The sequence below is a fragment of the Sminthopsis crassicaudata genome, chromosome 6 (genome assembly GCF_048593235.1).
Source record: "Sminthopsis crassicaudata isolate SCR6 chromosome 6, ASM4859323v1, whole genome shotgun sequence".
Lineage (NCBI taxonomy): Eukaryota > Metazoa > Chordata > Mammalia > Dasyuromorphia > Dasyuridae > Sminthopsis > Sminthopsis crassicaudata.
The window spans coordinates 167,145,790-167,168,657 of NC_133622.1; the positions used below are offsets into that span (position 1 = coordinate 167,145,790).

Genomic DNA, 22,868 nt, shown 5'->3' on the forward strand with positions numbered 1-22,868 from the left:
GCAAGATATCCGCACTGGATGTGGGCTGGGAAGGCCTTGTAGTGGTGGAGGTGCTGGGTCGCTTTAGCCTGGGGAGGTTTGGCTGTGAGTTAGTTACCAGGGCTGGTCACAAGCGGAAGTTCTCCCAGAATCCACACGAGGAATGGCCCCATGCTCCACTCACCCATATCTAAGTTCTTCAGACCCTTTTCTTTACTTCATAGACTGATGTCCCACAAAGAAAGGGAGCCACCATCCATCCCTCTCACTAAGTGCTCCTTCCATCATAATCCACTCAAACCAAATAACATCCCTTTCTAGAGGACCTTCCCCTCGGAATAATCAAACAAAATGTCTAATGTCTAATAGAGTATTTGCAACTGGTAGCACATGTGACTTTCCATTCTTATAACTGATCATTAGGTGAATCATAGTTGTGTTTTTTTAAAGTACAGACTTTTTATTCTTTTTTTTTTATTCCATATCCTCTTCCCTCACCCTCCCATTCACTGAGAAAAATAAAAATGTATTGGTTTTAATAGAAAAGAAAGGGTACAGTGAGAAATTTAAGCAACATGTAAAAATACAAAAAATCAAAATTTTACTTTAAAAAAGAAAGACAGCCTTCAGTTTTTTCATCTGTAAAGGACAAAGTTTGAACACCTCTAAGGATCCTTCCAGATTTAAATCTATAATACTGAGTGTGTTTAGCCTAACTTTGTGGAACTGGACTTGAATTCTTTGAGAACAGTATTTATTATGGTCACCCACATATAATTTCTCCTTGTTCTGGTTTCTTTTCTCTGCATAAAGTCACACAAGTCTTTCCATACTTCTCTGGCTTCCTCATATTTGTTTCCTTATATTGTATACTTTTCCAATAGATCCACATACCCTGAAAATGTTGAGTTTTTCCCCAATAATTGGGGAGGAGGACATACTTTACTTTCTTTTTACTACTATAGCACTTAACACAGGACCTGGAACATAGTAGGTGCTTAATAAATGCCTATTTGATCTTGAGTTTTATAGTTCTATCAACAGTATTTTAGCAGAAAAACTAAAAGCTTGAGGTAACTTCAGGTTTGCCTTTAGTTTATCAATGTCTGTGGTTCAGTGATGGTGCTCCTTTGGTCTGCACTACCTCTAGTTGGAATTTTTTCAACACTCAACTCCTTGGTGTGGACACCCTCCAACTGTGAAGATCTCGACTCAAACACATTTTCTCATTCTATGGAATTCTTGATGCCTTTCCTTGAGTCTTCCATGGGAGTCTCCAGGCCAACAACTAGAGGCCATCTTCTGGATCTTTAAAAAAAATCATCTGGCTACCAGTGCAGCTGTGTGGCCCACCTCCTTATTTATCCATGCCTTCGGATGACCCAGAAAATTATTTTGGGGGACTATGTGGTGGAAATGTTCTGCACTGATCTGCAATTCTAAGGAGCTGATGATAATCTGGGGCACTGAGAGCCTAAGCAATCCGTCACACACCTAGTGTCAGAGACTTTGTCCATTCTTGTTCCAAAGCTTGCCTTCTCTTTACAATGTTATCCTTCTAAAATTGATCATGGAAGAAAGGAAGGAAAGAAGGAAGAAAAAGGAAGGAAGGAAGGAAGGGAAGGAGGCTTAACAGTTAGTTGTTTTGTCTTACTCCACTTTAAGTAAAATTAGCAGTTTCATGACAAAGGGTCCCTTCTTTTGCAAACATGCAATGTTCTAAGAATTGTATTCTCCTGAAATGCTTAGACCAAAATGTTGAGCAGCCTCTTGAAATGTTAAAATACTACTAACTACGATTAAGAAATCATTTCACTGATACACACATAGTGTTAATAGCCACATATTCTTAAGTGGTCCTTGAACCAATAACTACTGGCTGATTTATGTTTAAAGAGTCTGTTTAAGCTAGAAAAGGTTGGTTTTATTGTCTTAATTACATAGTAAATCCTTTCCTGAATGACTTCTCTGCTTGATAAGATATAATCTCTAGGTACTTAAATTACTTTAGCCATTTCTGATAGATACTTGAGCCCTGAATGTAACACCCTTATCAACAGGAGCACACCTGGTGTATCAAGTCTAAAATAACTTTTCACTCATAACCTCTCAATTGTTATTTCATTACTGGTCATGTGATAGGGAGAAAACATCACCAATTCCTAATCACAAGCCTTCCCCATTTCCTTTGCCCCTTACTGTTTGTGGCACAAAGTTCCATCTGAAATTCAGGTGAAAAAACATATTTAGCAATTAAATTCAAAATTCTCAAGTGTACTGAAACAAGCTGTCAAGTTATGTTGATTCCAAAATAAAGAAAAATGAAAAGAAATGTAGGACCTCAGCTACCATCATTGAAAATATGCATTAACCACTGAGATTTTCATCTTTATTTACTGAATAGTAATTTTAGAAAGGTGGAATCTTCCCTGGAATCAGAAGGACTCTAGGTCAAATCCAGCCTGAGACACCTACTAGTTGTGTGACCCTTGGGCAAGTCCCCTAATTTTGCCTCAGTTTCCTCATCTGTAAAATGAGCTAGAGATGGAAATGGCAAACCACTGCTATCACTTTGCTAAAAAAAACCCAAATAGGGTCACAAAGAGTCAGGCATAAGTGACACAATAACAAGAAATAATTACATGGGAGTCAGTGCTTAAGTGAATTGGAATCTAGATTTGATATTGGTCCCTTGCACCCTATGCCAAAAAAGAGACAGATGATTGGTAAAGTGATTGAGAAGCCATGTTTACAGACTTAAGGTGGAGGTGATTGCCTGAACTGAGGGAGACATACCAGTTCCTACATATCTACTCTAGAAATAGAACCAGATCCAATAACAGGAAAGATGAAAAAGGACATAAAGTAACTTTGTCTACCCAAAACTGAGCAAAAAGATGTCAGAGTCCCATCAACCACAGGGAAAAGGATCAACATACTGTTAATAGAGCTATAAAGTGGTCCATAACAATCAAGAAATCCAATGAAAAAGGACATAAAGTAACTTTGTCTACCCAAAACTGCACAAAAAAAGTCAGAGTCCCATCAATAACAGGGAAAAGGGATCAATATACTTTTAATAGAGCTATAAAGTGGTCCAACCATTCTAAGAAAACCACTGGGGAAGTATGCAGGAAAAGCAACAATTTAAACTTCATGAAGTCAGAGGTGTTTATCATGTGCCTATTGTAGTAGCAAAAAATTGGAAGTAAAGTATGACTCCCATTATAGAGGAATAACTCAACAATTTGAGGTAAATGGTGTATGAGAATATACTAGCAGAGCAGATACAACCAGAGAGAAGGGACAAATTCATTTGTATCTTACAAAGCCTTAGGCTTTGTAGCTAGAGATAGCAAGAGTGGGACATTCTCCAGAAAGTCCCAGGGTGGGTGGAAGCCTGTAGAGCAGATATTGTTGTTGTTGATAATCCTTTGTCCTAGAACAGCATCAATGACATCATCTTGACTTGCACGTAAATTGGATCTGTGTGTAGAGCTGCTCAGTCATCAGCTTCTAACAGAGTCATCAAAGTCCAGTGGCGAGACAAAAATTTGACCCTGTCCCAGATACAGTGGGTGACCTTGTCCTTCCTAAACTAAGATCTTTCCCAGGTCTCACTTTGTCTGAGGTTACGGCCATTCAGTGACTGAGGGCTAGGGAAGAATTGAAACCAAAAAATGGCTGAATTTGTCATTATATTAATCTGTGTGGAAAAGACCCTCTGAGTTTCTGGCCAGAATGGAACAATTTCTATTTACACTCATGCTAAGCCATTAAAACCTAACTATTGAGCCATAGAGGCTTGAGCCGGGACTGTTCTTGGCCATTTCATAAAAGCCAGAGTCATTTGGGTTTTAAGGTGAAGTCAAGCAGCTCCATTTAAACAATACAGGCTTTTTTTTTCAGAGCTATATTTCAAGAAATCAAAAGGCAAAAGTCATGCAGGATGAAAAAGTAAATTTTCCCAGCTTTTAGAGAAAAAAAAAATAAGTAAATGAGGGCACACTGGAAGCAACTGTGAGTAGCAGCACTCAGAATAGGATACCTTAGGCCCAAGGTATCCTAGCAATCAGTCCAGAGATGCCGTAGAGATCCCTGAAGATTCAGCATTCCAAACCTCAAAGATCCTTTACCAAGAAGATAAAGGTCAACACAGGAAACCCAGGGGACCAGGTCATATATGGCCACCATGCACACCAGTGAAAAGTGCAGCTGGAGACAGAGCTTAGACTTGGCCCAAAGACCCAATTCAAGAAGTAATGGTGAGATGGGTAAGCTCAATTAGATACAGAGCCTTTTAAAGAATTATAATAGACTCAAAATAATGAACAAAATGCAATCTAGAAGAGTCTAACTCCATAACAAATAGAGACTCAAAGGGAAAAAAATGGGTTTTCCACAAGGATTACATGAATCCTCAGGAGAAATGAAGCATGAGATAAAAATGAAATAAAAACTCTGGCAGAAAGAATTAATTACAAGAAGAATAAATAGCTTAGAACTCAAAATCGTAAACCTTATGCAAGTTATAAACTCCCTGAAAATGAGACTAAATCAAACAAAAATCAGTGATTCCACAAAACAGCAAAAATTAGTACAATAAAATCAGAAGAAAATTTAAAGGTATCTGCTAACAAATGCAATTGGCCTGGAAAATAGATCAAGGAGAGATAATAAAGAACTCTGGACTCCCTGAAAATCATTTGATTACTTGCTTTTTAAGCCTACATACTTTATTTCAAGAAATCATGAAAACTATCCAAATCTTTTAGAACAAGATCAAATAAAAATAGAAAGAATTCCATTGATTACCGCCTCAAAGAAACCCCAAAAGGAAAAGTCTTAGGAATATCATTGCCAAAATCTACAACTTTGAGGTTCAAGAAAAATGTTACAGAAATCCAGAAAATGTTCAAATACAATTTCAAATTGAAATCACTAAAGAATCAATTTTTAAAAAGAAAAAGAATTCGTGTTTATAGTCATAATTCCCTTTGCATTTGCATTTCAGACTTAGGATTTCCACATCCAATTCACACTGTTGGTTTCTCACAGGATTAAAGAAAACTATATTGGGGAGGATACTTCTCTCTAGCAAAGAAGATAAAAAAAGGAATGGTAATAAAAGGAATATTCCTAGTTAACGTTTTCTTTCCCCCAGTCCACCACTATCAAACAGGTAGGTTTTAAATATGATAGACAGGGCTTTGATTTGGGAATGAAGGAACAAGAATAATTCCACAATTGTAAGACTGAGTTTATTGGTAGTTATTTCAGTATAAACAGCAAAATTAGGAAATAGGGTGAGTTTGGGGGAAAACATGCTAGAGCTCAAAGAGATAAGGGCTGGATAAGAATTTGGAGTCATCTGCATAGAAATGATAATTTAGCTGTTGAGATGAGGGTATAAAGAGAAAATTTGATGAAAGGTCCGTAGCACAGAATCAAGTTACATTCATAAAAAGTGTGGGGTATAAATGGCATTACAGAAAAGGAGACTGAACAGAAAAAACAGGAGAGAACTGTGTCAGGTGAATCCAGGAAGGAGAGTGACCATGGTGTCACAAGGCAGGGACCTGCCACCGTGGGAGCCCGCAGATTGCTGACAAGCTCCATCTCTGTCATTTTCCTCTAGTTGAGAAGTAGGGTCCATCATCAGACTCAAGGTTGTTGAGAAGTAAATGAGAGGCAAGGCAGCAATAATAAGTATGTAATATATATTGGATTTAACATGTATTTCAACCTATTTAACATGTATTGGACTACCTGCCAGCTAGGGGAGGGGGAGGGGAAAAGTTGGAACAAAAGGTTTTGCAAGAATCAGTGTTGGAAAAATTACTCATACATATGCTTTGTAAATAAAAAAAAATATTTTTTAAATGAGAGGCAAGACACTGAGAGCACAGAATGAAGGCAACTTCCTCCTATCTTGAGGAGATGGCAGGATGCATCCCTTATCTCTAGCTCTAGCATGTTCCTCCAAAACCCACCCTATTCCCTAATTTTGCTATTTATTACTTAGAATTGTAAAATCATTCTTTTTCCTTCATCCTATCATGCCCAAAATCAAAGCCCAATCTAATTTAAATCCTACCTGTTTGATAGTGGCCGGGCTGGGGGAAAGGAAGGGTTAACTAGGAAACAGAAAAGTGTTCAGGGTGATCCAGAGTTGAAGCAAAGGACTAAAGGACTTTCTAATGTTGAACTTGTTAACTCTTAAAAATGTTTCAAAAAAGGGAAAGGCCAGAAGAAGAACCAATGGCCAGAGAGAATAGGAAGGGATAGAAATTACTGGAAGTTGTGGAGAGGTCAAAGAAAGGATCAGAAAAAAAATTTTTTTAAAGAAAAGTTCAGGAGAGATTGAGATATAGAGAAATGGAAGAACAGAGAATTATGAAATGCAAAGCCCTCAAAGGCATTCCATTCCCAAAAGTCACTTCTGGCAGGGGAACGGATGCATCATCGCAGAAAAGGAAATTAGGCAATGGGAATTATGCAAGGAACTGTGGAGGGGGTGGGGAGAGAAAGGTGAAACAGAGACTAGCAGCCAGGACATACAAAAATGAGCTGGTCTTTGATCTTATTGGTGATGCTGCAGGGAAAGCCATCCACCTCCTTCGTCTTTAAAGGGAGAAACAAAGACATTTAGCCCAGGATCTTGTCCAAGAAATATGTAATAGGAGAAGGAGGTGGATAGACAATAAGCCAATCAATAAACATTTGTGAAACACCTATTATGTACTAAGTGCTGAGGAGTCCAAGAAAGGTAAAAAATATTTCCTGCCCTCAAAAAGCTCACAGTCTAATGGGAGAAATAACATGCAAACGGTTATGTAGAGATTATAACTATGCACAGGATTTATCCTATCTATAATAAATAGAATAAATATGAAATAATCAACAGATGGAAGCACTTAGAGCAGTTCAGTGATACAACAGAGTTTGGGACCTGGAGTCAGGAAACTATTCTTTGAGTTCATATTCAGCCTGAAACACTTACTAGCCGTGTGACCCTGGTAAGTCACTTAACCCTATTTGCCTTTTCCTCATCCTAAAAATGAGCTAGAGAAGGAAATGGCAAACCACTCCAGGATTTTCACCAAGAAAACCCTGTCACAAAGAGTTGGACATGACTTAAAAATGACCAAACAATGAGGAAGGCATTTAAATTAAAGGGTATCTGGAATGGTTCTCTGTGGAAGGAAGGAAGGAAAGGAGGGAAGGAGAGAGGAAGGAAGGAAAAAAAGAAGGAAGGAAGGGAGGAAGGGAGAAAGGGAGGGAAAGGAGGAAGAAGGAAGGACCCACTATGTGCCAGGCACTGTGCAAAGTGCTTTATAAATATTTCTTTGGATCCTTACGGGTCACCCCGCTTCCTCTGGATATCTCTGAATCTTACACAGCTAGGAAGTCAATGCTGCTAAATCACAGAGTATATGGCAAGGAATAAAGTGTAAAAGAAAAAAAAAAACTAGAAAAGTAGGAAGGATCTGCTAGAGATGGTTGGCCAGAACTCCAATGCACCATGTAAGGGAAAGTAATATAACATGAGGCCATGGGGATTGGAGGGAAGATTTATGGGGGAAGATCATGATTTCGGTTTGAGACAGATTGAGTTTGAGACGTCTACTGGACATCCAGCTTGAGATTTCTGAAAGGAAGTTGGAGATGCGAGATTGGAGGTCAGCTGAGAGATAAGGACTGGACAAGTAGCCATTTGCACAGGGATGGTCACTGAAACCAGTCTGCTAAAATGTGTGGTGAGGAAGATCTTCAGTTATCTCCATGTTTAGAACTGGGAGAGTCTTGCAAAGGCCTTTGCCTGTTGTCTCTGACAGTCTGACCTTTTTGCTTTGGGGGTCCCTCACTGAGAGAGGGAGAAATCTGGGGCTCTGTCCCTCTGCAGCTGACATGGACCCATGAAAACAAAGGGTTTGGGGGCTGCCTCAGCACTTGTTCTTGAAGTAGGTTAATTTGGAGGATCCAACTTTGTAAGTCAGTAGAACAAGCTTTAGTCCAGCATTTCGGGAGTCTAGGAGTGGAAATCTTTGCCAACCCATTATTGATGTTGCATGGAGCAGGAGTGATCCTGCCCAGCAAGTTGATGGCTCAAATTTGATCTCCCCAGAGACCCAGGTGTCATAGCCCCTGAGAAGCTGGTGGGAAATATTTGTGCTTTTCTTCTTGATATATTCTCAAAGCAAATAATCTTTTATAAGAGGTAATGTTAAATATTAAATGGAACCACTTAATGAGGTGGAGGAGGGAGAACTCGAGTTGGGACAAAGGGCTAGCAGTAGAGAGAAAACCTAGAACTCGGAGAAGCTAATGTGGTCACTCAGACCAGAAGAGTCAGAACATGCTTGCTGCACTATTAGGGACATGTGAGTTTGGTCTATGCAAGGAGATGCGCCTGGTTCATGAAGCCTTTAAGGCTGTGGATTGTGTTCCCTTTCCTCTTTTTGCATGGGAGACACAGAGCATCAGTGCATGATTTGGTCTACACCATGTCCAGTTCTTCCTAGAATGTTGTCTGTCGCTCTTAATTTTCCGCAAGAGATAATTGATACAATTCTCTTCATGATGATCTCTGCACAAAGGTAACCAGAGATTCTACATTGCCTTGGTATGCATGAGAAATAGATAACTGATAGACTTGGAGTCAGAAAGTCTCAGGTGCGGATTCTGACCAAAACATTTGCCAGCTGTGACCCTAAGCAAGTCATTGATTCATTATCTGCCTCAGTTTCCTCATCTGTAAAATAAGGAGGTGAAGCATTGGACTTAGTGATCTCGAAGAACTCTTCCAACTTTAAATCTGGAATCCTGTGAACATTATCCACTCTATTTGCCTCTACAAGGAAAACCTGCGAACTGTCTGTCCCCTGAGCTGCGGTGGACACCTGTTCATCTGACAAAAGCCATGATGGCAGTGTGAGACCAACTCTGTTCCTTTGGTGTAGTAGTGTGTCAGCTGCTGGATTTTTCAGGCAAGGATTCACATGTACCTTAGCAATAGTTAAATTAATGCATATAGATGGTCTGATCACTACCGTGCGATCCGCAGCACATCATTACTATAAAAGAGAATCACAAGGAATTAAGGTACATTTAGTGCCTTCTTTTTTTCTTCCTTCCTTCCTTCCGTCCTCCCTCACCTCTTCCATGTTTTCTTTTATTTCTTTTCTTTCCTCCCTCCCTTTCTTCCTTTGTTTCTTTCTTCCTTCTTCCCTCCTTTCCTTCCTTTCTTCCTTTCTTTCCTTCTTCCTTTTTTCCTTCCTTTTTACCTCCTTTCCTTCCTTTCTTTCCTTCTTCTGTTTACCCTTCCTTCCTTCCTCCCTCCCTACCTCCCTTCTTTCCTTCTTTTCTTTCTCTGAACTTCAGTGATTGGTCTCCCTGCTTTTCCTCATACAAGATACTCCACTACTAACTGATCATTTTCACTAACTGCCCCTCATGACTAGAATGATCACTTTCTCTGTTTCCTGACTTCTTTCAGGCTTAAATTAAAATCCTACCTACTCCAATTCAATCCCTAATACTTTCTCTCAAGATTATCCCCGATTTATTCTGTACCCATCTTGTTTGCACGTTGTTTCCTCCATTAGACTGTGAGTTACTTGAGGACAGGGATTGATTTTATCTTTCTTTATATTCCCAGCATTTAGCACAGGGCCTGGCACATAGTAGAGTCTCAATAAATGCTTATTGACTATTTAAAATAGAGAAAAAATTGACTTGTCCTAGAGTGACAAATCTCAGAGGAGTTGGACAATTAATGGGAGTTTCTTCCTTTCCCAATACAGAGGCAGAGGCAAAGGAAAATGTTTTGGAGGGGTACACAGCAACCATGAGTCTCAATTCTTGGCAGCTTCTTAGGCTCTGCTTCCATCTGCCTAGCACAGCAACATCAGGTCCCTGGACATCTGCTGCCCTTCATTCTCCCATCACCTACTTCCTGCTTTTTGACTAGATGTGACATAGAACAGAACAAGGGAGAGTGAGCCCTTCCCAGAGGCAAACTGAGGGGCCAGCTTTGGACCCATTACCTCCATAGAGGTATTTTAGAGTTTTCCTGTTATGCATCTGAAGCAGGCTGTACTTCACTATTTCATGACCAAGCTGGTTCCTCCACCCTCCAGACTCTAGGGGTACACGTGAGGGGCCCAGGATGCCTTTCTCTAGTACTGTCTGTATAATGCCCCATTCTGGTGGGGTCTCCCACACCTACACTGCTAGCCGCCAGTGACAGACATCCCAGCTCCATTCTGCCATCCTCCATGAAATCGGGGGGGGGGGGGGAATAAATTTCTGGGGGTGGGGAAAGGCATCCCCAGAAGGGAGTGAGCTGCTGGGGAAGCTCCGTCTGTGCAGGGAGAGCAGATTTCTCAGATGCACCCACTTCTTGGAAAGCCTGACTTCCTTCAAAATTCAGCTTAAAAGCCAGCTCCGAGATGAAACCTTCCTTAATACCCTGACAACTAGTTTTCCCTCTGAAATTGCCTTATATTTATTTCATGTGTATGACCATGAGGTGCTAATGATAAGTAAAGCAAACAACTATCAATTATTCCTGGACAAGAAGAGGTGTGAGAGAATGCAGTCCTGACACGGGGGACACCCTAAAGCCTGGACAAAGGCACGGAGATGGGAGACGGACTTCAACTTGATGGACATGGGCAAGGCAGGGATACACGATTAGTGTCTATCTGACAGGTTTATTAGCTAGAACAAAAAAGGGAGTAACAAGAAAGGAAAGATAGTCACAAATGCCAGAGGAACTTTATTCAAGGGGCAAAAAAGGAGTTCTGAACACACCTCCCGGGATTGCTGGGAGGCTCGAATGAAGTATTTGTACAGCACAGTGCCTGGCACACAGTGAGTGCTTAATAAATGCTTCCTCATTTCCTTCTCTTTCTTTTCCTTTCTTTTTTTTAGTCTTTATTCCTTTTCCTTGCCTTCCCTTCCCTTTCCTTCTCTTGCTTCGCCTTCTTTCCTTCCTGAAGAACTTTTGGGCAGAAAAATGACAAATCCAAATTCATATACAACAAATATAATTCTGGCAGCAGTATAAAAAATAATTTGGGGGCATATGCAAAATGTTTGTGGTGGCCGTTTTTGTATTAGTAGGGAACTGAAACTGGGTGGATGCCCATCAGATGGAGAATGATTATTCAACTTATGACATATGAATGTTATGGAATATTTTTGTTGTTCTATAAGAAATGATGAGCAGGCTGATTTCAGAAAAAACCTCAGAAGACTTACATGAACCAATGCTGAGTGAAGGAAGCAGAACCAAGACACTGGACACAAGAACATTATGTGATGGTCAACTCAGATGGACGTGGCTCTTTTCAACAGTGAGGTGATTCAGGTCAATTCCAAGAGACTTGTGATGGAGAGAGCCATCTGCACCCAGAGAGAGGACTGTGGGAACTGAGTGTGGATCACAGATGGTATTCACCTCTTTTTGGTTGTTGTTTGCTTGGTTTTTTTCTTCTCATTTTTCCCCTTTTGGTCTGATTTTTCTTGTGCAGCATGATAAATGTGGAAATAAGTTTGGAAGAATAGTACATGTTTAACTTATATTGGATTGTTTGCTGTCTAGGAAAGGAGTTGGGGGAAGGGAGGGAGAAAATTTAGGAACAAGAGGTTTTGCAGTGGTGAATGTTAAAAACTACCTTTGCATGTATTTTGAAAAATAACAAAGCTATTCAACTCTCTTCTCAGGGCAACTGGAAATTGAGGGGATGTCCATCAATTGGGGAATGGCTCAATAATCTGTGGTGTGTGTTTGTGATGGAATATTATTGTTCTATGAGAAATGATGATCAGGATTCTCTCAGAAAAAAAATCCCTGGAAAGTCCTCCATGAACTCAAGCAAAATGAATCCAAAGTAATAGCAATATGCTGGGATAACTAACTGTGAATCACTTGCTATTCTCAGCAGTACAATATTCTGAAGGACTTTTATGATGAAAAATCCTATCCATACTCCAAGAGGAATTGATTGTGTCTGAATACAGACTAAACCATTCTCTCTTGCTCTTTCTCTTTTTTTTAAACTTAATTTTTCTTGAGGGTTTTTATTTCAATAGAGTGGGAGATCTATGTTGTTTTTTCACAAATTGACTTTTATGGAAATGTTTTGCATAATTTCATATGTGGTTTCTTAATTGTGGATGGGGATAAGGGAGAGAACCTAGAACTAAAAAAAAATTTTTAATGTAATTGGGGAAAATATAAAATAAAATAAAATTTAAATTTAAAATATAATAAGCTATTATAAAAAATTATCCCATGTAAGGATAAGTTGCAGTAACTGGGGATGTTAATAGGAAGAAGACAAGAATAGAAAGGGGGAATAGTGGAAATAATGGCTTCCTTTAAGAGGTGTTATGTGGAAGAGCAATGGATGGAAACTTAAAAGAGGTTGATTGATTTCATATAAAGGAAAACTTCCTATAATGAGAGCTATCCAAAAATGGAATAGAATGCCTTTTTACTGGAGGTCTTCAAATGGTAGCTGAATAGACACTTATTAGGGGAATTATAAGGAAAATTCTTATTCAAACACAGATTGGATTAAAAAAAAAACAATAAAGTCTCTTCCAATTATGAAAAAAGAGAGAGAGAGAGAATAGATTGGAGGAAGAAGAAATGGGAAGATAGACCTGTCATGAGGTCAAATAATCAACTAAATGCAGGTGAGATTGTATGGAAGATTTCACTGGGAACCTGCTCTGTCATTGATTTGGAAAGTAACTTTAAATTTCTCTTCTGATGATATATGTACGGTATTATTCCCTCCCAGTCTCATGACATGCTGATGCAATTGTATTTCAAAGGCTGTAAGAGAAAAGTTTCTGAAGATTTTATCTTGCAATCAGCCACATTATTCATTATTTATTTACATAGCAAAGGTTTTAACAATACACTTCCAGAACAGTTGTCTGAGGCTGTCCCTCCCTGTAGGAGTGTGACCATATGTCAGATTAGGAGAAAAACTATATTTCTGTGAGATCTTGAAAAACATCCTTCAGCCCATTGTCCCAGTGATGACACAGGCTCCGAGCCATAGAGCATCACTAGGTCAGCTGCACCAACATTGCCCTTGACCCAAGAAGCAGGAGGTGACAAAGAAGAAGTTACATAAAAGATATCGTGGAGGAGGACCGGTCATATCACAATTATGGGGCCAGCCAAAATACCGCTTTTGGATCTTTGAAATGATAAAAGGCAGAGAAAAGCCTTTTTCCATCCCTATCTCTTCCAACAGATCATGCCCTACGTCATTCCCATTTTATCACTTATTTTCGATCTCTGCCTCTCTACCCATGTCTTCCTTATTCTAAAAAAAGAATCCCTCACTTCACCCTTCTCTTCCCACTAATTATTGTCCATATATAACTATTTTACCCTCTGAATGATTCTGAAAGATTTTTTTTTAATTAAAGTGATTTCCCTAAAATGCAAGTTTGATCATGTCACCATTACCCCCCAACTCCCACTCATGACGCAGTCACACATAATAACCACCGGTGGCTCTAGAGACCAGATCGTCTACAAGATCAAATACAAAATACCTTTCCAGATTTCTTACACTTTACTCCCTGCAAATCTAGAGATTTTTAAAAACCTGGGTCAGATGACAGTGCTGTATTTTTCTGCTCCTGTAATTCAGCTCTGCGACCCCAACCTACTCATCTCCCAGTGCCCACCTTAGTCACTTGTCTGTGCATCAAATCTGTGATCTTACACTGAAAAGATGGACCACTGTAGTTTCTTCTTAGATTTCCAATTTCCTCTTGGTGTGGAACTCATGAGATGTTCACTGGAGAATCATGGAAGCTTCTTCCAACTACTCTTCCATCCTGGCTGGTCTCATGGACATCATCTTTCTAAAAAAAATCATAAGGTAAAACTTCCCCATCTATTAGTCCCAGGAAACAAATTAAAAATAATCTACCAATCACTTCCAGAAAGAAACTCTGAAATAAAAACCATCCAGGAACATCATAAATAAGGAATTTCCAAGTAAAAGAAAAATACACTAATTAACCAATCAAGCAAGCACTTAATGAGTGCTTACTATGTGCTGGCGCTGCTCCAAGAGCCTTTATTTTGGTGGAGACATAGTATTTAAAGAATTAGGTACATACAGCATACAATTCATGCAGGGTGGAAGAATGCAACTTTGAGTTAGTCCAAATTTTTAAGTAATACCATACTACCTCAGAGTTTTAACTTGCTGCTTCAATATCCACACTTGCCCATCACTGCATATAGTTGTGATATACTACTGGGTACCATATTCCTAACAATTGTGTTAGGGGTTTTTTTTAGATCCTTTTACAGAATGGACAAAAGGAAGAATGCTTCAGATAGAAGCATTGCCAGCTCAGAAAAGAAATAGTTTGTTATTACCTTAGAACAAAAATTTTATGTAATTGAATGATATAAACATGATTATAGTAACTCTGAGAGGATAAGATGTCAGAAGGTCTAAATTTACAATGCAGAATATTATAAAATGATATAGATAAGTTAAAAGAAAACAATAGCTTTTTGTAGTTCATAAACAATTACAAGGAATGGAAACAATAATGATAGTTAACATTTCTATAGCAACTACTATGTGGCAGACATTTTGCAAATTTTTTTCATTTAATACTCACAATAATCCTGGGAAGTCAGTGCTGCAATTATTCCCATTTTTAATACGAGGAAACTGAGGCAAACCAAAACTAAGTGACTTGCCTAGGTCTCACAGATGGTAAGTTGAACTCAGGTTTTCTTGACTCCATTGTACCATACAGCTATACACAGAAATAGTACTTTCTGAGAGAAATAGTGCATCTTTTAGCTACATGGATGGAAGATTTCAATCAAAAACACATTCCTTTTATCAGAGCAGATAAAATATCAAGTTTATTTAGATAATGGAAGAAGATAAGTAGATTTTTACTTTTACTTCAAGGCTTGATGGGCTTGATCACTTTAAAAATAAATCGACTTCAACTGCATGATGGTAAAATTACTTAGAGACAGATACTGCAAATGAAAATGTGGCAGGTTGACATCCTGAGGCTTTGGAGAAAGTAATTTTCAAAGAAAGTATATGCAATGCTCCACAACGTTTTAAAGATTGCCTTCTACAATTTACATTTCTAAGCATGAAAACTAGGTGGCCATGGATAAAGCACCAGTCCTGGAGTCAGGAAAACCTGAGTGCAAATTATGCTTCAGACACTTACTAACTCTGTCTCTGGGCTAGTCACTTACCCTGTTTGCCTCAGTTTCCTTAACTGTAAAATAGATTGTAGAAGAACATAACAAGTCACTCTAGCATTTTTGCCAAGAAAAAAAAGATATATAGCTATAGATATGTATGTATGTATTATATGTGAGCCAAAATGGGGTCACAAATACAAACATAGTATTCCATCAAAATCATACACACAACTCGTTTAGCCTTTCTCCAATTAATGAACATCACCTCAGTTTCCAGTTTCTTGCCACCACAAAACAAGCTGCTTTAAATACATTCAAACATATGGATCCTTTCCTTTTTTTTTTTTTTTTTTTGATCTTTTTGGAATACAGACCTAGCAGCAGTATTGCTGGGCCAAAGGGCCAGCATGGTTTTACACACACACACACACACACACACACACACACACACACACACACACACACATATATATGTTTTTATAGCCCCTTGACATAGTTCCAAATTGCTCTCCCAAATGGTTAGATGAGTTCACAGTGTGTTAATGTCCCAATTCCTCACATCCTCTCCAACATTTATTATTTTCCTTTTCTGTTATATTAATCAATCTGATGGCTGTAAAGTAATATATCTCAGAGTAGTTTTAATTTGCCTTTCTCTAATAGCATCATCCAGTATCTTTGTTAAAAAAACAATATAATGGGGGTCACAAAGAGAAAGACAATAGAAAACTTAAAAACATTCACAAGGAAAAGATCAGAGCTGAGAAGAAACTTTAAAATACAAACATTGGAATCAAGAGAAATCTAGAGAGAGAAATACATTTGAGCAAATAGAAAGGGCTAAGTCATGATCCACTGAGGGAAAGTGAAAGGGTATCCCTTCAGATTCCCATTGGTTTTAGAGGTCCCAGCAGGAGGTAAAAAATACAAATAATGTGCCTGGTTCTGCCTGGTGTTTTTTTTTTTCCCAAGAGAAGAAAAAACAAAGGGAGAGAAAAAGGAAAACAGGGACGAAAAGAGGAAAAAGCATTGATTCCCCATAGCAATTATACTCAAGAAAAAGAGACTGCAAACATTGGAAACTTGGATAGGGAGAACAGACATTTTATGAACTTCATTCTCATTTGAAGCAGATAAAACAGAGTTTAGTATAAAGAGATATTAAACTTCTTCAGGAAACAAATGAGGAGAAGTAGAGATGGAAAGGACCTTAAGAAAGAGCATAGAAAGAGGGAGTGCAATACAAACAAGCAATACAAATTTCATTTTCAGATACTGGATCATAAAGGGACTATTAAAAAGGGGAAAAGACAATGGAAAAACTGAAGATCTACATCTGGACTCAGTGAAGAGAGAAGGGCAGGGAATTAAGAACAGACTGCTTTAATTATAATGCTCATCAGCATCCTCTTTTATACCTCCTTCCTTATAAAAGATGATGTGACTGAGGGAAATACCCAATTACTGATCATAACCATGAATATAAATGTGACTCACTCATAAAGCGGAGGAGGACAGCAGAATGGACTAAAAAGAAGAACCCAACAATATGCCATTTATTAGAAACACATTTGAAATTTATTTACCACAGAATTAAAATGAGAGGCTGCAGCAGAAATTATGCTTCAGGAGAATTTTGAAAGAGCAGGTGGTTGCAATTAGACTCTTAGACAAGGTAACAAGAAGACTAGACATATTTAAAAGAAATAATCAGGGAACTACATTATGTTTAGAGGCACTATAGCTAGTGAAGTAGTATCAATATTTAAAATATAGAAGCTAAATGGCATTGCATTTAATTACTTAAAAGTTAATTTCATTACTTAAAGAAAATGGATGGATATTTATAAAATGTAGCATACTCATATTACTAGACTAAAATTGGGGAATTGGTCTTGAAACTTAACTGTTATAAGATAAGATTAGTTCCACCAATTCATGCCCAGATATGGCCATAGCTGCCATATGACCTTTCATTTTTTGCTACTACTGAACTAGATTCCTGAAAGTCACTCCCACATGCAAGAGAACTTCTTTCAAACCAATCAAAACTAAGTGTCCTTAAAGTCTATCCTTATTGAAAATTCTCTTCCTCCTATGACCAAGTAAATTTCTTTTTGTTAACTGCTCATTAAATTATGAATGTCTTATATTGTTCCCATATGGAACTTAAACTACTGTTGAGACTGATTTCAGAACACAAGTTTAAATAAAGATGCTATTACAATTGTTTAATACAGTTTTTAAAATGCTGAATATAGTAATAAGACCAAAAAAAAAAAGATTAAGCATGAACAAAGAGAAAACAACATTATAGTTTGGGTAAATGATATTATAAAGCTTACTTAGAGAACCCTAAAGATTCAACTACTATTTATTGAAATAATCCCATGACATCTTGTTACACATGAGGGCATTGAGTCTTTCAAGCTGCTATAAATAGAAATATATGGTAACACATACACATTTATTTATATGCAAAAATATACATGTATATGTATATGTGTATTTAAATGTATATACATGCACATACAATGTACAAGTATCACTAAACTCCTTTGGGGCCTCAAAATTCTCAAAACAGGGATTTTTTCCATTCAGGAGTAGCCCGCTTGCATCAATTTTCAGGTTCTATATTAGAGAAAAAGAGTTAGACTTCCTCTGTACACTCACCCATCCATCCATCTTATCATGTAAAGAATTCATTCTCTAGCAGATGAAAAGTAAAGTCAAAGATTTAATTTATCAGCAATTCCTGAGAAGATATGGGTGTAAAATGAATTATGGCTTTTATCCCCCCTAATAATTTTTACTAGGCCCAAAATGTCTTCATCTTATCAAATATTCTTTTACTTATTTGGAATATTTCATATGTCAAAAAAAATGACTTACTTTGAATTGAGCCAGAGAATGTCAAGTAGAGTTGTTTGTCCTTCCATCTGAACACTTAAATGGTATTTTACAGTTTAAAGGCCTAAAATAGCACAATAGCTAAAAAGTTTTTTTTCTTTAAAACATTTTTCAAAGTCTTCACTTTGAAATTCACTTTTGAATTCAAAGAATTCACTCAGTTTCAGTCTTTTGATTTCTCAAAATATTTATTAATGAGTTCTACATGTGCACCTCCTCCAAAGTCCTTCTCTAAAGTGAAGAGGTTATGTGGGGTTCTCAAAGTCTATTGGAGAAGAGCACAAATGTTGGCAAGTCCTACCAAAGTAAAAAAAAAAAAAAAATGGCAAAGTGATGAATATTTAAGCCTATTAAAGTATAGCTGGGTTGTTATTTTGTAGAGGAAACACCCACACAAATATAGTTCTGATGTCCAAACCATGAAGGGATAAAGCAGAGAAAGAGAGCTAAGAAACAATGTAACTAATATTCATGTAAAATATTACCAAAGGGGCTACATTTCCAAAAAAAAAAAAAAAAAACAAAACTTCATTTGTGACCAAGTTGGATTCACATCAGAAGTACAAGAACAATTCAACATTGGAAAAACTATTAGCGTTATTAATCATATTTTTTAAAAAGCCCAAACCGCATGATCATATAAATAAGAAATGCCTTCGACAAATTTAGCACTTAGTTATCTTAAAAATGTTAAAAGCATTGGAATGAAATTATCTTTCTCTAATATGATAAAAGCTTTTAATATTCAAATGGATTTACGAGCTCAGGGATTTTGCCTGTTTTCTCCAAAGTGGTAGAAATAGCCTTCCTTTTATTTAGTTGAAATAAATGCTTTCCCTTTAAAAGGGCAAGGAATCCTTCCTCAGGATTTCGGTTGTCTAGAAGACCAGAGATATAAAAAACCCAGCCTATGAGGAACTGGTGTTCTGGAGGTCTGGCAGAGTTCCCATTGCCCTGTGAGATATCCTTCCAATGCAGTGTTATTGCTCTGACAAATTCAAAGGCAGACAGGAACATTTGCTTTTAGTGATTATGGCTTTTTAATCCTCTAAAATAACTAAAGTTATTTTTATTGCATGTTATGGTCCATGAGTATTTCATTGCAATATTTCATCTAGTCCCTGGCGTGCCTGGACTGAGTTATTCCTGACTCAAGACAGAGCCTTCCAACCTGTGGAACTCTTGTCTGTACCTTAACACAGACTCACTACAGAGCATCCGCCCACCCTCCTGGAGCCCTTCCTCCTCTCCTCCTAACACTGGGAGGATACCATTGAGATCCCATGAGGTATGCTCAGGAGTTATATTCATTCCTGTCCCATGACCAAGCATCTTCTTCATTTATCACACATATCCTTAATGGCATTCTTTATTCCACTTCTGCCATTATTTTTATTTATTGCTACCTGCACATACCTGCCACATGCCTTCTGGGGAATACTCACTCTCAAATCTGTGGAGAATGTCATATTTCATGACTCATAGCTGTACCGAGACATGCTATTAAAAATTTAAAAATTAAAAATATGCTAAAAAAATTAAAAATAAAATAAGGGGGCAGCTAGGTGTCTCAGTGGATAGAGCACCAGCCCTGAAGTCAGGAGGACCTGAGTGCAAATCTGATCTCAGACACTTAACACTTCTTGGCTGTGTGATCTTGGGCAAGTCACTTAACCCCAATTGCCTCAGCAATAAATAAATAAATGGATGAATGAATTAATAAATAAAAAATAGATAAATAAATAAAATAAACCATATAAAAATATGTTCTGTTTCTGGGAGACATCTGGAATCCAATGCAGAAAAAAAAGAATATCAGGGTCCTTAGAGTATCTCAATAACACTGCCTTCAAACTCTATGTCCACTCTCAGCATGGATCTTGCATGTATTTGTGAGAGAATAAGCCCTAGATTTATAGGGAGATTGTGCCTTTGCTTTGGGGGTAGAAGAGTTTTATCAGAGTTTTTCAAATATCTTTCATCTCTTCCTGTGACTTGTGGATGGATGATCTGGAGGAATGATACTAAGGAAGGGCTAAACTCCTTCCTCATTTTGGCCTTAATACCATAAGTAGGTGACAGCATGTCTTAGTCAATCAATCATGGGTCAGGACCAAGTGCTAAAAGGACTTTGAACACGGAGTTGCACAATATGGGAAAATCTGAGCATCCCTCAGGGATAAATAAGCAATTGGGTTGAGAAAGGGTGGATTCCAGAAACTGGAGCATGTGTGAGTTTCCAGCAGATCCCTTAGGAGGAACAGCCTAGAGGGAGAAATGGGGGTCAGGGAAAGCCTTGGACAGATCCTCCTCTGCTTTTAGTTGAAGGATACGAGTCACCTTGTGTGTATTTTTATATTTATTTATGTTTTCCTTAGTAGAACATAAACTCCTTGAGAGCAGGACCATTTAATTTTTGTCCTTGGATACCCAGGCACACCTAGTAAATAGACATTTCATAGATGTTTGTTAACGTTCCACTCCAGAGAAGAGTTGAAAAATTAAATTCCTTCACTTCTTTGCAGAGGTGGGGGACTCCAGGTGTGGAAAATTAAATAGAGTGTCAGATTCAAATGAAATGTTGGAGAGTTTTGCTGAATTGCTTTCCCCCTCTTCCTTTTTCATTCTTTGTTAACAAAGATATGCATCGGACTGAGTCTAAATTCAGGAAGACCTTAATTCAAATCCCACCTCAGACATGCACTATCTGTATGAGCCTCAGTAAGTCACTTAAGTACTCTCTGCCTCAGTTTCCTAATCCATAACATGGGGATAATAATAAATAGCACCTTCCTCTCAGGGTTTTTGTGGATCAAATTAGAAAGCACCCAGGGCAGTGCCTGGAACAGAGCAGATAATTAATAAGTGCTCATTCCCTTCCCTCTATCCCATTCCCTCTTCGTGGTTTTAGGCAATACAATGATCTGCTCTTCTTCGTCTATAAAATTAAGAGACAGGAGTAGGTGCCCGCTGAGTCTCCATCTTGCTTCAAGTCTATGGTCTGTGATTTAAAAAAATTCTCAAACCTAGTTTTCATCTCCAGCTAAAAGCAAATTGTCCAGCTAGTGCTAGCTCCTCCATGGGCCTCTGGCTGGCTGGGAGAGGCCCTTCTGGGGGACTTTTCAGACCATATCAGCCCCTCCTGTTACTGGCTCATGCTCCACGAGGGGGGTCAGTCCCCTGGATGGGATTGGTATAAATTCTCTGTGCAGAAGAGACACAAAGAAAATCTCCTCATCTCTGCATTTTAATTAAGGGAGACAGATGGCCCTGTGATCATTCTGGCTTATGTAGGTCAAGACTAAATTAATTAATAAGCAACTTAACAACTTACGGCCCACTTGGAGCAAACAGTTAACAGGGTATCCTGGGAAACTAGAGGGGCGAATGTTGGGGTGGTGGGAGAGGAGCGAGAAATCCCAAGCCTGGGAGGGGCCTTCCTAACAGAAGTCCATACGTGCTTCAGGGCTATGTCCTCAGCTATTCCCGGTTCACTGCTTCCTCTATTGATCACTCACTTAGTATTTGTGTATGTGTGAATCACGGACACCTAAAAGAAGGGTCCCAATGGTTACCTCCATTGCCTAATGCAATGGACTTTAACCCTTTCATTTCTGGAAGTGCCAAATCAAAATTGAATAAAGAGAGTTGATGTTAGACTAATTATTATATTACATTATATTAGAAGGTTAAAGATAGAAATGTTCTTTTCGTATGGCATCCTCAAGGTTTGCTTAGCAGTGTTTGACAATGCTTAATAAAAGTTTGTTCACTCTCCTTCCTTCCTTTCTCCTCCCAATAGTGATGAATCAGTCTAAGATGAAATGACCTTAGATCAGGAACTCGAAGGAACCTCAGAAATCATCAAGTTCAATCTTTTAAAAAAAAAAATTTAGCCAAATCAAGCTAATAAATTTCTGGGGCCACATTTGAACTCACTCTTTACTTCAAGGCTGGTGCCCCAAATTCAATCTTTGCATGCAAAGAATGAAACATGATCCAAGGGAGGATAATGACTTTTTGGAAAGGCACAAAAAAAAAAAAAAAAAAGTGCGAAGATTTGAATTCAGAACTCTAACATGCAGAACTGACTCATCTGGCACAAAAAGGCACCCCAAAAATCTCCCCACCAGTCCTAAGCTGGTCTCTCCCTCTACTGTGTCCATGGGTCACTTCTTTAGCCCCATGGACTTCATTTTAATGACTTAGTTTGTGTCTTATGCAATGTTGACCCATAAACGAACAGCATAAGGTAAGGTTGGAAAGGTTAGTTGAGCCAATGAGGGAGGGCCAGAAATGACAGGTTGAGAAGCTGGGGATTTACCTGGATCATGGGGTCATAGCCTTAGAGTGAGAAGTGACCTTAGAGACCATCAAAGCCAACCTTCCCATCTGACAGAACAGGAAACTGAGGCTTGGAAGAGTCACACAGTTGGTAAATAGCTAAGGTGAGATTTGAATCCATCTTTCTCTGATGTGCAATGAGGCGATACAATGGAATAATAATGAATAAAGTCAGGAAGATCTAAGTTCAAATATAGGCCTCAGTTTTCTCATCTATAAAATGGGGGTTTAATAGCACCTAGCTCCCAGGATTGTTATGAGCATCAAAGGAGATAATAATTATAAACCTCAGCACCTAGTTATCACTACATAAATATTAGCTACTGTTATTTTGAAGTCTGGGATTCCCCATGTCTACACCCATCTGCCCAGGAAGTCACTGAAGATTTTTGAACTG

The 22,868-nt window shown here is 38.3% G+C and overlaps 1 long non-coding RNA gene across 1 annotated transcript in view; it reads right to left on the bottom strand.

Moving 5' to 3' along the window:
- The window catches only part of LOC141545674 (uncharacterized), a 33,063-nt gene that overhangs the window by 9,395 nt on the left and 800 nt on the right, over nt 1–22,868 (bottom strand). Inside the window, exon 2 of the long non-coding RNA XR_012483108.1 lies at nt 13,743–13,884. This is a non-coding gene — a long non-coding RNA (uncharacterized LOC141545674). The remainder of the gene's footprint in view (nt 1–13,742; nt 13,885–22,868) is intronic.